A 17,320-nucleotide genomic window follows, 5' to 3' on the forward strand; every position below is an offset into this window, starting at 1 on the left:
TCACCAGCATGTGAATGTGATCCTGAGTCGGAAGCTGATGTCAAATACATCTTATTTATGTGCCCCAAATCTGACCGTGAACGGTTGGTCTTTCTGAAGACATTGCTGAGTATGGGCTACCATCTGCCTCAATCAGCTTCTTGTCTTTTGTGTACTAAAGACGTTCGTCTATATAAAGTGATAGTTAACTTCATCAAGAGTACTGGTTACAATCTGTAGGTTTTAATCGTGTATGTATATTATAAATATGTCTTACTGATGAATATATTTCAGAATTGGTGTCAATTGTAAGCCAAGACACTTTTAATCATATTCCAATTCAATTCAATTGAATTTTTAAAACATTATGTGCAAAAGTGTGACAGTTAAGCTTTGTATTCTTGTAAATATGCATTTCTGTACTTGTTTATTCGATTATGTGCACATTGTCACTGTATGTTGCCGATGACTAAATTGAGTACACACTCAAAGGCCAAATAAACAAAAAAGAAACGGAGGTAATGGATCAGCGTGACTTAAGCAGACGTGTAGCGGGTCTCACTTCCGTATGCGCGTACCGTACCGTCAGATCAGTGAGTTTGAGAGAGGGTTCATTATTGGCACGCGAGAATGTGATGCATCCCTGCGGGAAACTGTTGCTAGTGTGGGAAGAAGTGTTTCTGCATTGCAACAGGTATGTGCAGAATTGTTGACTGGAGGCCGTAGAACACGACGAGATGTGTGAGGTCGCACCACCCAGACCACCCCCAGACATGATCGACGCCTCATTCGAATGGCATTGGAGGATAGATCTGCGTCTTCGCCCACTCTGGCGCATCAGTGGAACAGTTGTAAGTAGGCAGTTTGTATGTGTGTATGTTGGCAGCGCGACAGATTGCATTAATAACTCTGACAACGCTGTGCGCACTCTGTAAGAGACTCTCTGTGGCTGGTCGGACTCGCAGTTGGAGGTGAACAGCCAGCAGTGATGGATGTTGGGAGTGAGTAGTCAGCAGTGATGAAGGTTAGAGGTTAGTAATTAAAAGTGTTGGAGGTTTGCAGTATTAGGGCGACGGTCTGAATGTGTATCCGTCATGGAGATTTATTACTGATGATTATATAGTTTTTTTTAACTGGTTGTTACTTGATTAAGATAGGTGAACACAAAATAAGCAGTCTCGCATATGCGGATGACTTAGTTGTGATGGCAGATTCTATTGAAAGTTTGCAAAGTAATATTTCAGAGCTAGATCAGAAATGTAAGGACTATGGTATGAAGATTAGCATCTCCAAAACAAAAGTAATGTCAGTGGGAAAGAGATATAAACGGATTGAGTGCCAAATAGGAGGAACAAAGTTAGAACAGGTGGATGGTTTGAAGTACTTAGGATGCATATTCTCACAGGATGGCAACATAGTGAAAGAACTGGAAGCGAGGTGTAGCAAAGCTAATGCAGTGAGCGCTCAGCTACAATCTACTCTCTTCTGCAAGAAGGAAGACAGTACCAAGACTAAGTTATCTGAGCACCGTTCAATCTTTCGACCAACTTTGTTGTATGGGAGCGAAAGCTGGGTGGATTCAGGTTGCGTTATCAATAAGGTTGAGGTTACGGATATGAAAGTAGCTAGGATGATTGCAGATACTAGTAGATGGGAACAATGGCAGGAGTGTGTGCACAATGAGGAAATCAAAGAAAAACTGGGAATGAACTCTATAGATGTAGCCGTCAGGGCGAACAGGCTTAGTTGGTGGGGTCATGTTACACGCATGGGAGAAGCAAGGTTACCCAAGAGACTCATGGGTTCAGCAGTAGAGGGTAGGAGGAGTCGGGGTAGACCAAGGAGAAGGTACCGGGATTCGGTTTAGAACGATTTTGAAGTAATAGGCTTAACATCAGAAGAGGCACCAATGTTAGCACTGAATAGGGGATCATGGAGGAATTTTATAAGGGGGACTATGCTCCAGACTGAACGCTGAAAGGTATAATCAGTCTTAAATGATGATGATGATGATGATGATGATGATGGTTGTTACTTGATTAAGGTAAAAATCTGTTTAATACATTGTTTGCTCTGCAACAAAATCTTTCTTTTGGTAACCACATGCTTATTAGTAGTTACAACCTTCAGTAATTAAATCTTCTATTTAGCTGGCTTTATTGATGTTTGCTGCATTGCTGTAGTTGATGTAATGAAGATTTTCTGTGAGGTAAGTTACTCATGGAATGTATAGGTTATTGTTAGAATTTCTTCTAATTCAGGGTCATTCTTTTTTATTATTTATCTGAAGTCAGGTTATTATTTTTGAGCAGTTACACTAGGATATTGTGGGTCAGGAATGAATAGAAAATCTTTGAGCTGCATTTGTTAGGCAAGAGTTCTGTAGGTCAGTGTTCAAATGATAATGACGAGCAAAGTGATAGTATAGTCAATTTCACTCAGCAATTTAAGTAAAAATCTTTATTAAGAACTTTCACAGTTTACCACATTGTACACTATCAGGGGTGACAGACCATCGACGACTATTACGGTATGGGTTACGTGCGCGTCATCCACTTCTCCACGTACCTTTGACGAACGTGTAGAAATATGCTAGACGGCGTTGCTGTATGGAATGACGTCACTGGGGGCAGAAATTGCACCAGATAGTGTTTTCTGAAGAATTTGGGTTCTGTTTCTTTGGAAATGATGGCCACTTTTTGTTTCGCTGCAGACAGGGGGGGGGGGGGGGGGGGGGGGAGCGGCATCACAGTGACTGCATCGGCACAAGACATACAGCGCCAGCTCGGGGCCTTGTAGTGTGTGGTGCTATTGGTGCGTGTCCAGGGCACTATGAGCAGCGTGACCTACGTGAATGATATCCTGCGACCCCTATCCGTACCCTAACTCCACAACACACCAGATACCGTTTTTCAGCAAGAGATCGCACGACCACATGTTGCTGCACGAACACGTGCCTCCTTGGTGTCACAGGATGTCAGCCTTTTGCCCCGGTCCGTCCTGTCTCCACACCTGTCGCCAACAGAAAATGTGTGGGATATGGTGAAACGAGGTGCAGCGCTGTGACCCAATACCAACCACCACAGATGAACTTTGGAACAGGTGGGTACAGCATGGGTTGCTATACCACTGGACGCCATTCGCGCCTTATACGCATCGATGCCATAACGTGTGGAACAAGTTATCAGGGCCCGTGGCGGAGCCTGTGCCTGCTAGGCAACAGGATACTTGCTGAACCGAGGTGACTGAAATGCTCATAGTTTCTGCGGAACATACTAATGTACATGTCCTGTGAATATGAACGTTCTATCTATAGTCGTTCAAGGTGGTTTACTTTTTTCTGAAGGTGCGTGCAGTTAGTACTGTCTTTTCCACCAGTGACACGTAGTACCAACGCCGGCCGGAGTGGCCAAGCGGTTAAAGGCGCTACAGTCTGGAACCGCGCGACTGCTACGGTCGCAGGTTCGAATCCTGCCTCGGGCATGGATGTTTGTGATGTCCTTAGGTTAGTTAGGTTTAAGTAGTTCTAAGTTCTAGGGGACTGATGACCTTAGATGCTCAGAGCCATTTGAACCATTTTTGAACGTAGTACCAACCACATTAAAGGCTAGGACAATAACTAGTACAAATGTGATTGAAATGTAAGTTCCAACTTGACGTAAGTCGTCTTGCTGTTCACGAGCCATTGCATCAGTAACATTAATAACTGAATGTGTGACCGAGGGTACTAGATAATCATATTAGAGTCGCAAACTATCAAAATGTGAAGTACAGTTGAAGGTTCGGTATCTGCGGCAGGATCTTCTAGTATTGCTTTAGGACGTTCCCCCTACGCAACGTTAAGAAATGCACATGCTTGATGGGTCGATGCTACATTTCTTTATGGCATAAGACATCTAAATTCCCTACACAACGAAACAAACACAAGCGAACGTGCAGCACCGAACGAATATTCTCCCTGTTTTTAACGCTAGGCACGCGTCAACAAACAGCAGAGATCGGTTCGCATTCGCTCGTGTTCGTGCGCGCTCCGCTGAGGTTCGCTGCGTTAATTCCGCTTCGGCGCTACAACTACTGAAATATTCGTCTGCTCTCCTGTCTCTTGTCGTTCTTGACATAAGTTGCGTCAATGATGAAATGGTGCTAAGGGAGTGTAGCCGTGTTGCTGTGTCCCAAGAGAGCCACAGCACAGATGTTGAAGAAAAGGAAATCTGACGTGCAGAAAACTGCCCAAATACATTAGATGATAACTGCCTTTGAAAACAAGCATGAAGGAGACAGTTATGAAACTACACCACTATTGACCAGAATCTTGAAAATTGCGCTCGGTGTCGCTAACAAATCATCTTCCTCTGTGCAAGATGCAGGGCACAGTTGATAATCCAATAGTTGCTCCATGATCTGTAGTTCTCCACTGCCAGAGCTGGTGGTTTCCGCAGTGAAGTCACGTTTCTGGAGGCTTCTCCTGGATCTGATCTTCCAGCTCCAGAATGAACGCGGCCGAGTGATCTCGGCACCATCCAGTCCTGCTCGTGCTCCTGTGGGAGGGTTTCCGGAGGGAGAGCCCACGCAGGAGTACTGGAGACTTCTCCTGGATCTGATCTTCCAACTCCAGAATGAACGCGACCGAGTAATCTCGGCACCATCCAGTCCTGCTCGTGCTCCTGTGGGAGGGTTTCCGGAGGGAGAGCCCACGCAGGAGTACTGGAGGCTTCTCCTGGATCTGATCTTCCAACTCCAGAATGAACGCGGCCGAGTGATCTCGGCACCATCCAGTCCTGCTCGTGCTCGTATGGGAGGGTTTCCGGAGGGAGAGCCCACGCAGGACTACTCTCAAATCGGGAAATCGACAATTGTTCCCTTGTTGTAGCTTCTGTTGTTTGTATGGCTGATGTGATTTAAGAAAACTTCTTCTTGATCGCAACATTATGGCTGCTGGAGCGTTTATCATGGCTGGTTTTCCTATTGAGGATGTTTTGTTCTCTCCGCGTTGGCAGCTACTTCTCTTCGAATGTCACGTAGGGCGATGCTAGGGAACTGGTCAAGTTTTACAAGGGGTGCGGTTTCAGACAACCTATAACGAGCTTAGAAATTTCGCTTAGCGCCTCGACAACTATGTTTGCGGGGGTGGATTAGTACAAGGCTGGCTACTAATACTCCACAGCAGTGTAGCATCTTGTTACTATTGTAGATCGCACTGTTTTGTGTTCGAGAGACCTACGTGCCGTCGGTGATATTGCGAAAGATGTTATTTCTGGCTTCCAACTTCAATCTCGTATCTCAAAATGCTGCTTGAAAGTCAGAGTACGATCCCATGTGAGCCCCAGATGTTTTGGATGGGTCGCTTGTACTTACTGTTTACCGTGCCATGTGATTTAAAATTTTCTACTTGGCCGATAGTGTTGAAGATGAAACGCACACATTTGTGTCTTACATGGGTCTGAACGAAGATGACTGTAGAGTAACAGCTTCCTCAGTGCTTCTGTCAAGTGGATTTGAACACCTTCAAAAGGTTTTCCATGACACGTTGGTGCAAGATCGTCAGCATAACTCAAATTCCTGGGTCAACGGAAGCGGTTGGTCGCTGGTACAGATGTGAAATAACATTGATGAAGAATCACTTACTGATGGTAAGTCATTTCTTTGACGTCTCCAGCAATTACGCTCTCCCTAGATCTCCACATAAAATCTCTCTGTTTTGCAGTAAACATAGAGTAATTTTGGCGAATCCGTTATCTTCTGTTGTCACGTAGATGTTCCGAGAAATTACACGGTGATCAACAGTGTCACAAGCAGCCTTCACGATGATGAAAGCTGCTCCTGACGAATACCGGGTTTCAAAGTTAGCTTCGATTAATTCTGTGAGAATGAGGACCTGAGATGGTACAGTTTTTTCCTTGTCTAAAGCAGAAGTCAACAAGTGCGCATATGTATCTGTCATGCTGGTTACGATGAAAGTGTTGAATTTTTCCTTCTCGTCAATGAAACCTGCTTCGCGAATCGCTAGGCGATAATTCAAGGCAAATCGTATTAATAAGTTTCATTACAGAAAGTAAATGACAATACTTAACTCTGAGAGATAGAGATGACTCGTAAGCAAAGGGCGACATGCAAAATAAACAATGTTCTTCAGTATACCTATACAATTCCTAAGTCGCTGGTCCCGAAGTGCCTAAACTTGATGCTGCTGCGGAAGTGGTCCGCAATGAGTCGGCGGGCCGCTCATGTCCTCTTCGCATAGAGTTCGCTGCTGTCGCATGGTCGTCCTGGAAAGGGGTCGGTCAGCGCGCAGATGGCTGACATCTTCTTCACAGCCCTCTCTGATCTCTCGTTCCCGACTGGCGTACCGATTTGACTTTACCCGGTAACATAAAGTATACGAATGATCTGCCCATTCTCTTCGTTGGTATTCGTAGTAACTACAGGGTGTTTCAAAAATGACCGGTATATTTGAAACGGCAATAAAAACTAAACGAGCAGCGATAGAAATACACCGTTTGTTGCAATATGCTTGGGACAACAGTACATTTTCAGGCGGACAAACTTTCGAAATTACAGTAGTTACAATTTTCAACAACTGATGGCGCTGCAAGTGATGTGAAAGATATAGAGGACAACGCAGTCTGTGGGTGCGCCATTCTGTACGTCGTCTTTCTGCTGTAAGCGTGTGCTGTTCACAACGTGCAAGTGTGCTGTGGACAACATGGTTTATTCCTTAGAACAGAGGATTTTTCTGGTGTTGGAATTCCACCGCCTAGAACACAGTGTTGTTGCAACAAGACGAAGTTTTCAACGTAGGTTTAATGTAACCAAAGGACCGAAAAGCGATACAATAAAGGATCTGTTTGAAAAATTTCAACGGACTGGGAACGTGACGGATGAACGTGCTGGAAAGGTAGGGCGACCGCGTACGGCAACCACAGAGGGCAACGTGCAGCTAGTGCAGCAGGTGATCCGACAGCGGCCTCGGGTTTCCGTTCGCAGTGTTGCAGCTGCGGTCCAAATGACGCCAACGTCCACGTATCGTCTCATGCGCCAGAGTTTACACCTCTATCCATACAAAATTGAAACACGGCAACCCCTCAGCGCCGCTACCATTGCTGCACGTGAGACATTCGCTAACGATATAGTGCACAGGATTGATGACAGCGATATGCATGTGGGCAGCATTTGGTTTACTGACGAAGCTTATTTTTACCTGGACGGCTTCGTCAATAAACAGAACTGGCGCATATGGGGAACCGAAAAGCCCCATGTTGCAGTCCCATCGTCCCTGCATCCTCAAAAAGTACTGGTCTGGGCCGCCATTTCTTCCAAAGGAATCATTGGCCCATTTTTCAGATCCGAAACGATTACTGCATCACGCTATCTGGACATTCTTCGTGAATTTGTGGCGGTACAAACTGCCTTAATACGACACTGCGTACACCTCGTGGTTTATGCAAGATGGTGCCCGGCTACATCGCACGGCCGACGTCTTTAATTTCCTGAATGAATATTTCGATGATCGTGTGATTGCTTTGGGCTATCCGAAACATACAGGAGGCGGCGTGGATTGACCTCCCTATTCATCAGACATGAACCCCTGTGACTTCTTTCTGTGGGGACACTTGAAAGACCAGGTGTACCGCCAGAATCCAGAAACAATTGAACAGCTGAACCAGTACATCTCATCTGCATTTTAAGCCATTCCGCCAGACACGTTGTCAAAGGTTTCGGGTAATTTCATTCAGAGACTACACCATATTATTGCTACGCATGGTGGATATGTGGAAAATATCGTACTATAGAGTTTCCCAGACCGCAGCGCCATCCGTTGTTGAAAATTGTAACTACTGTAATTTCGAAAGTTTGTCCGCCTGAAAATGTACTGTTGTCCCAAGCATATTGCAACAAACGGTGTATTTCTATCGCTGCTCGTTTAGCTTTTATTGCCGTTTCAAATATACCGGTCATTTTTAAAACACCCTGTATATTTACATGGCATATGTTTCAGTTTTATGTTGGAGATTCCTGATGACAAAAGTTGTCCATCCGGATCACGCTGTCTACCGTCTAACAGACTATAGAATAGATTTCAGCCAGTAAGCTACGTGATAGGTCGTTACTGCTATTATCTTTCTAATACTTACTTTCATCAAATCCCCAGATTTCTTCACGTGTGTCACTGTAGATATCTTAGACCAGCGTCTAAGTGTTCTTCTCCTTTCCGCCATCCATGCACACAATGAAAAAGTGTCGATATTCATTTCCAGAACTGATATCGCAACACAGTCAGCTGCAATCGTGCCAGGACAGGCGCGGCCTGAATACAGCACGCAGGAGGCGGGGTTAACATTTTTCGATGAGTGGCCATTCGCTATGAAGCCGCAACCTGATACTCAAAACTAAACGGGGTACTTTTACACCAGTAATCGTTATAAAAAGAGTGTTTTCACTGCGATGGAGATTCGAAACATTGAAACGAAGTGGATGATCCAAGAGCAGCACATGATCTGTGGTTCTCCAAATGCCTGTTTCTGTTTCTAGTAAAAGACGTTGATATTGTGGATAACATCTAGTAAACGAGGAACGAAATAATTACAGCAAACGAGGTGTCCAATATTAAACTTACACCAAATGCTCCGAAAAAAGAGGTGTCATCTGAAAAAGCATTTGATTGAGAGGACTCACCTGTGTAAAATTTGCTTCTGAAATGAAGTGGGTGCGATATTCAATCCTTGTGGACATGCTACTCCATGTATTAAATGTGCACTCTCCATTTCATTGTGCGTTGTGTGCTGGAAGCCTATAGAATCTACAGTGAGAGTAATTATTTGATGTATTTAAGACAGTATCAGCAAATAGTTTTTAATTTGCAACATGTAAACTCCACCGTTCACAATTTATTATCAATCTGTGAATATTACTTTTCTTTTTGTTTTTGTTAAGCACCGAAAGTTAAGCGCAATAAATGTGTTTTGTAACCAAATTCACGCATGTAGCTGCATGCAGTTCAAAACACAAAACACTAACCACCTAAACGACGGTCGACGTGCAATTGACGTTATAGCAGCTTTAGCGTACAGTCCACACGTTAGTACAAGACAGCCCGAATGCTAAGGTGGCATCGCTCAACGAAATCTTCAGCGAATGCTATCTTCCAACAAATGTCACTCATACAACATATCATTTGATAATGAGCTCCATGACAATAACTTTCGATGAAGGGTAAAGTTCTCCGTATGGGGCATTTTGAATTTGCGAAAAAAAAATGGTTCAAATGGCTCTGAGCACTATGGGACTTAACATCTGAGGTCATCAGTCCCCTAGAACTTAGTACTACTTAAACCTAACTAACCTAAGGACGTCACACACATCCATGCCCGAGGCAGGATTCGAACCTGCGACGGTAGCAGTCGCGCGGTTCCAGACTGACGCGCCTAGAACCGCTCGGCCACATCGGCCGGCGAATCTGCGAACAGATGACATGTTTCTCACCAAGTTGTTATTTACACATGAAGCGTCATTTACAAACAGTGGGCGTATTGATCTTCGCAACGCGCCCTCCTGGTCCTCAGACAGCCCACACTGGCTTAGAGAACTGGACAAACAAAGACCTTTACCAGTCAAGGTATGGTGCGAGCTTCTAATTAATTCGACTTTATTTTATTGGTGGAAACTTCAATAGTGCGAGGTATTTTGATTTTTTGACAAAGATACGGCAGCTATTACCAGAAAATGTCCCAATGGACATATGAGAAGCCATATGGTGCCAACACGATTGATGTCCCGCACATTCTGAACAACAGATGTGAAGATTGTTGGGTGGCTTGCACGTTCGTCAGATCTAACACCTCTGGACATTCACTTGTGGGGTGGACTGGAGAACAGTTTCACAATTAAATGAGTTTGTTGTGTTACAATATCGGCTGAAATTTCAGATGCAGTATTGACCATATCCAGTCGTCTTACAGCAAGTATGGCTTCTAATGGTCAACACGTATTATAACAAGATTATCTGACGTTATTAAATTACTTGCTGTACATTATGCCCTGATCTCATAGCAGCATTTCAAAATGCAGTTGTGAAAGGTCAGTATTGTTAGACGATCTAATACGAAGTTACTTGGTCAGAGAAAGGACCCGCAAAATTACGGACCAATATCCTAACTTCGAATTGTTGCAGAATCCTTGAACATATTGTCAGTTCGAATATAATAAGTTTTCTTGAGACTGAAAAGCTTATGAACACGAATCAGCATCGTTTCAGAAAGCAACGCTCGAGCGAAACTCAGCTTGCCCTTTACTCACATATTACACTCATGGAAATGGAAAAAAGAACACATTGACACCAGTGTGTCAGACCCACCATACTTGCTCCGGACACTGCGAGAGGGCTGTACAAGCAATGATCACATGCACGGCACAGCGGACACACCAGGAACCGCGGTGTTGGCCGTCGAATGGCGCTAGCTGCGCAGCATTTGTGCACCGCCGCCGTCAGTGTCAGCCAGTTTGCCGTGGCATACGGAGCTCCATCGCAGTCTTTAACACTGGTAGCATGCCGCGACAGCGTGGACGTGAACCGTATGTTCAGTTGACGGACTTTGAGCGAGGGCGTATAGTGGGCATGCGGGAGGCCGGGTGGACGTACCGCCGAATTGCGCAACACGTGGGGCGTGAGGTCTCCACAGTACATCGATGTTGTCGCCAGTGGTCGGCGGGAGGTGCACGTGCCCGTCGACCTGGGACCGGACCGCAGCGACGCACGGATGCACGCCAAGACCGTAGGATCCTACGCAGTGCCGTAGGGAACCGCACCGCCACTTCCCAGCAAATTAGGGACACTGTTGCTCCTGGGGTATCGGCGAGGACCATTCGCGACCGTCTCCATGAAGCTGGGCTACGGTCCCGCACACCGTTAGGCCGTCTTCCGCTCACGCCCCACCATCGTGCAGCCCGCCTCCAGTGGTGTCGCGACAGGCGTGAATGGAGGGACGAATGGAGACGTGTCGTCTTCAGCGATGAGAGTCGCTTCTGCCTTGGTGCCAATGATGGTCGTATGCGTGTTTGGCGCCGTGCAGGTGAGCGCCACAATCAGGACTGCATACGACCGAGGCACACAGGGCCAACACCCGGCATCATGGTGTGGGGAGTGATCTCCTACACTGGCCGTACACCACTGGTGATCGTCGAGGGGACACTGAATAGTGCACGGTACATCCAAACCGTCATCGAACCCATCGTTCTACCATTCCTAGAACGGCAAGGGAACTTGCTGTTCCAACAGGACAATGCACGTCCGCATGTATCCCGTGCCACCCAACGTGCTCTAGAAGCTGTAAGTCAACTACCCTGGCCAGCAAGATCTCCGGATCTGTCCCCCATTGAGCATGTTTGGGACTGGATGAAGCGTCGTCTCACGCAGTCTGCACGTCCAGCACGAACGCTGGTCCAACTGAGGCGCCAGGTGGAAATGGCATGGCAAGCCGTTCCACAGGACTACATCCAGCATCTCTACGATCGTCTCCATGGGAGAATAGAAGCCTGCCTTGCTGCGAAAGGTGGATATACACTGTACTAGTGCCGACATTGTGCATGCTCTGTTGCCTGTGTCTATGTGCCTGTGGTTCTGTCAGTGTGATCATGTGATGTATCTGACCCCAGGAATGTGTCAATAAAGTTTCCCCTTCCTGGGACAATGAATTCACGGTGTTCTTATTTCAATTTCCAGGAGTGTACATTGCGAACTATGGACGAAGGCTAACGGGCAGAGACTCCATGGTTCTAGATTTCCGGAAAGCATCGGCCACGGTGACCCACTGCAGGCTGTTAACGAAGGTACGAACATATGCAGTAAGTTCACAGATACGTGAGTGGATCGAAGACTTCTTAACTAATAAAATCTGGTATGTTGTTCTCGACGGCGTGTGTTTATCAGACACAAGAGTATCGCAGGAGTGCTACAGGGAAGTGTGATAGGACCGCTGTTGTTCTGTATGTACATACAGGGTGTTTCAAACATGACCGATATATTTGAAACGGCAATAAAAACTAAACGAGCAGCGATAGAAATACACCGTTTGTTGCAATATGCTTGGGACAACAGTACATTTTCAGGGGGACAAACTTTCGAAATTACAGTAGTTACAATTTTCAACAACAGATGGCGCTGCAAGTGATATGAAAGATACAGAAGACAACGGAGTCTGTGGATGCGCCATTCTGTACGTCGTCTTTGTGCTGTAAGCGTGTGCTGTTCACAACGTGCAAGTGTGCTGTAGACAACATGGTTTATTCCTTAGAACAGAGGATTTTTCTGGTGTTGGAATTCCACCGCCTAGAACACAGTGTTGTTGCAACAAGACGAAGTTTTCAACGGAGGTTTAATATAACCAAAGGACCGAAAAGCGATACAATAAAGGATCTGTTTGAAAAATATCAACGGACTGGGAACGTGACGGATGAACGTGCTGGAAAGGTAGGGCGACCACGTACGGCAATCACAGAGGGCAACGCGCAGCTAGTGCAGCAGGTGATCCAACAGCGGCCTCGGGTTTCTGTTCGCCATGTTGCAGCTGCGGTCCAAATGACGCCAACGTCCACGAATCGTCTCATGCGCCAGAGTTTACACCTCTATTCTTACAAAATTAAAACGCGGCAACCCATCAGCGCTGCTACCATTGCTGCACGAGAGACATTCGCTAACGATATAGTGCACAGGATTGATGACGGTGATATGCATGTGGGCAGCATTTGGTTTACTGACGAAGCTTATTTTTACCTGGACGGCTTCGTCAATAAACAGAACTGGCGCATATGGGGAACCGAAAAGCCCCATGTTGCAGTCCCATCGTCCCTGCATCCTCAAAAAGTACTGGTCTGGGCCGCCATTTCTTCCAAAGGAATCATTGGCCCATTTTTCAGATCCCAAACGATTACTGCATCACGCTATCTGGACATTCTTCGTGAATTTGTGGCGGTACAATCTGCCTTAGACGACACTGTGAACACCTCGTGGTTTATGCAAGATGGTGCCCGGCCACATCGCACGGCCGACGTCTTTAATTTCCTGAATGAATATTTCGAAGATCGTGTGATTGCTTTGGGCTATCCGAAACATACAGGAGGCGGCGTGGATTGGCCTCCCTATTCGCCAGACATGAACCCCTGTGACTTCTTTCTGTGGGGACACTTGAAAGGCCAGGTGTACCGCCAGAATCCAGAAACAATTGAACAGCTGAAGCAGTACATCTCATCTGCATGTAAAGCCATTCCGTCAGACACGATGTCCAAGGTTTCGGATAATTTCATTCAGAGACTACGCCATATTATTGCTACGCATGGTGGATATGTGGAAAATATCGTACTATAGAGTTTCCCAGACCGCAGCGCCATCTGTTGTTGAAAATTGTAACTACTGTAATTTCGAAAGTTTGTCTGCCTGAAAATGTACTGTTGTCCCAAGCATATTGCAACAAACGGTGTATTTCTATCGCTGCTCGTTTAGTTTTTATTACCGTTTCAAATATACCGGTCATTTTTAAAACACCCTGTAAATGATTTGGCTGACAGGGTGGACAGCAATCTGCGATAGTTTGCTGATGATGCTGTGGAGTACGGTAAGATGTCGAAGCTGGGTTACTGCACGAAGATACGAGACAGACATAATATCTATTTCGTGTGACGAATGGCAGCTTGCTGAAAAAGTGGGAAAATGTAAGTTAATGCGGATGAATAGGAAAACCAAACCCTAAATGTTAGTAACGATGGTTAAATATCTGAAAGTCACGTTGCAAAGCGATATGAAGTGGAACGAGTGCGTGAGGACTATAGTAGGGAAGAAGAATAGTCGTCTTCGGTTTATAGGGAGAATTTTAGGATAGCTGGTTCATCTATCAAGGAGGGCGCATATGGGACGCTGGTGCGACCTATTCTTCTATACTGCACGAGTGTTTGGGATCCGTACCAGATCGGATTGAAAGAGGACATCGAAGCAGTTCAGAGGCGGGCTGCTAGATTTGTTACCGATGGTTTCGAACAACACTTAAGTGTTCCGGAGATGCTTCGGAAACTCAAATGACAATCCCTGAAGGTAAGGCGATGTTCTTATCGTAGAAGCTTTAGAGAATCGGCATTTGAAGCTACCTTCCGAATGATTCTACTGCCACCAACATGCATTGCGCGTCAGGACCACAAAGATAGGATACGAAAAATTAGTGTTCATGTGGAGGCATACAGTTTTTTCCCTCGCTCTGTTTGCTAGGAATGCACTGTAGGGTGGCTTGAGGAGTATCTTTGTAGATATACTGTACTGCCTAATGTATTTTACGTGACTTCATACGTATTATTAAAAGGTAAGACGCCAATCTATTTAAGATAACAAACATTTGTATCACATCTGTTCTACCCCTCTATCTAGGAAAAAATACTCAACAATACATTACGTCAAGCTAAGCTGCGTTTGTTTGAAAGATTTTCACTTATCACTTATGGTGGCTGAGTTATTCCGGTGGCCTGTCTTAGGTCCCTCGGCCTGTATTGACGTTGTAACTTCAAATACGTGTAGCTACAACAATATGTAACATACAATTTATCTTTAATCAATGGTAAAGCCATCGTTCATGATTGAAAATATGCTGTATTAATATACAGTGGGGTATATCTCCTTAACATTATTAGAAAGCAATACAAAATGGAAAGAACGAGTGACATGAGGTACGTAATTTCTAGGGAGGTGAGATGTTTATCCGAAGGCAACCACAGACGAGACGCTAAAGCGCTACAGATAGAGTATTGTTCTTGCTTGCGTGTTACTTATTAAAATCAGACACGCACTGCGAGTATTATGGTAGGTGAGTAATATAATTGAAAAAAAAAGAATCTTAGGAATAAAGTTGGCGTGTTCCTCGCGAAACCGTGTTGGGTGTACCTGGGAAGCCTGTAACAAAAGAAGGCTGAGTAACAGACCTACTGCCTGCGTAATACGTCTCACGTAATTGGCGTGAGAACAGGATAAGGGAGATAAAGCTGCGTACCGAGCCATCCGTCACTTTTCACTTGCTTCAAATGCGAAAGCAACAAAACAACAAAACGATAATACTTTTAAGAACTACGCCCACCGTGCACACTGGAGTACTTTCCGGAATACATACATATTTTATTATGCAAGAGGTAACCATCTATACAGACATTCGTACGTCCATAATTAAACTGGATGAAGGTGGAACACAGCTGGTATAATTTTTATTGAAAATGAAATTCCTCCAGCTGTACTTAAGAGTTTATATTTCCTTCGCTACTAGTTTCGCCGCTGCGTCAACGCCATCTTTAGGCCCGTACACTTTGATGAACTTCACGCTAGTTACTGCCCGCCATCCATGTGGAGCACGTGTTGGTCTCACCGCCGACTGCTAGACTGAGCCACACACAACTGATTTCATCAGAGTGTAGGAGCCTGAAGATGGCGTTGACGCAACGTCGAAACTAGTAGCGAAATAAATATAAAATGTTAAGTACAGCTGGAGGAATTTCATTTTTTATAAAAACCTATACAGACGTCTTGTGTCCACGAAAACGTTGTGGTGACTTGGTACAGGTGTTCAGCGATTTATTTACCCTCACGTATGGTCTTCAGTGACGCACAAAATTGTCATCATCTCTCATTTAATCCATCCAATGAAATTATGCATTCCTCTAAGTTCCTGGAGTTAGTTCTTACTTAGAAAGTAATTAATAGCATTCATTAAATATCCATGCTTGCTGGCGTCATCAGCGTTCATAACTCTAACAGCGTGTTATCTTTTCTTGTTTCGTACTGCCACTGGGTAGACCGTTTCCTCTCTTGTTTTAATGTGACTGTGCTGGAAAGCTGTAATGCTTGATCTGCTGAGTTCGGGGGGGGGGGGGTCATTTTTTGGATGATGCTTCCCCCAGAGACAACTAATTGTTAGTGATGCAAACTGTTAGTAAGATTACCTTTATCATGTAAGTAAGGAAATATCCATTTTTGAAAGTAAATATTTTATTTGGTTCTAAGCAAAAGTGTTTTTACTTCTATTCATAGTAGGCGTCATCAGTGGCCTGTGATAGAAAGAAAATTATTTGAAAATTCATTGGGCGATTCAGGAGGAATGTCAAAAAATTTCTGAGACGATTCTACATGTGCAAGTAAACCGAAAAAGTCCTGTGAACATGTGTGCGATTTTCAACCGTTACGGAACTGGAGTGGGTCAAAGACATACATGAGCATTACTGTGGTGGACGGAATGATGGCGGGACAGATGACTGAACCATCCTACAAGATGTGTTTAAAAGTCCTCCATCCCAGTGCACATATCAACATGTTGGGGGGTATGTTGTGTTGGACATTGAACATTACCTCCGTGGCCTTTAATGTGGGCAACACTGTCGGTGATGCGAGGGACAAGTTCTTCACGTGTCTCCAGCTTCGCAGCTTACACATCCCCCTTGAACCAACGCCATGAACCGAAGTCTAATGGTGTTAGGTTGGGTGAACTGGCAGGCTAGTTTAGTGGGTCCGCCACAGTCAATCCGCCGTTGATGAAAACATGTGAGGATACTTATTGGGTACAGTGAGTCGGTGATCCATCACATGGCAGGTACATTTTCCATCGCGGCTCTAAAGTCACATCTTCCAAAAGTGCAGGTAGGTCATCTACCAGGAAATATGCTCATGCTGCGACTGTCAAGAAATCTGACAGTAACACAGGCCCTATAAACAGGTAGTGAATCATACCACACCAGGCGTTCTTTGAGAACGTAACTAGGAATCTCGTTTCCCACAACTGTCATGTGAGTTCCCCATCGCCCAAATTTGCGAATTGCGGGTGTTCACGATGCCACTGCGTGTAAAAATTGCCTAATCTATAAATAAAATGTATTGCACTATGTGTCCGAGTACAGTCTACCGTTCATAAAATTGTTGTATGCTTACTGGTACACCTGGATGTAGAGGCTGCGCAGCTGCACGTGTAATTTGTACAAGCCTTCGGAATGTAACGTACACCGCACTTTCGTTTGTGGAATATCGAGCTGACGGATAATGCGCCGTTTACAGGTGGTAGGACTCCGTTGTATCATTCCAATAATCTCTTCTCTTTCCTCAACTGACTGGGCGTCCTCATGTTCAGGTATTATGTGTACACCGCACAGTGTTCTAGATTCAAGTAATGTGTGAAAAACCCTAGGACAGGTGGTTCGTCCATCAGCCACACGGGCACTGCCATCACAGTACCCGTACACAACCAACATTACTGCGTATTCTGTATGGATGAATGTATGTGGCATGTTGGTATTCAAGGACACAACAGACTTGCTCTGTTAATCACTCCTGCAC

Source organism: Schistocerca cancellata, chromosome 5, assembly GCF_023864275.1.
Source record: "Schistocerca cancellata isolate TAMUIC-IGC-003103 chromosome 5, iqSchCanc2.1, whole genome shotgun sequence".
NCBI lineage: Eukaryota > Metazoa > Arthropoda > Insecta > Orthoptera > Acrididae > Schistocerca > Schistocerca cancellata.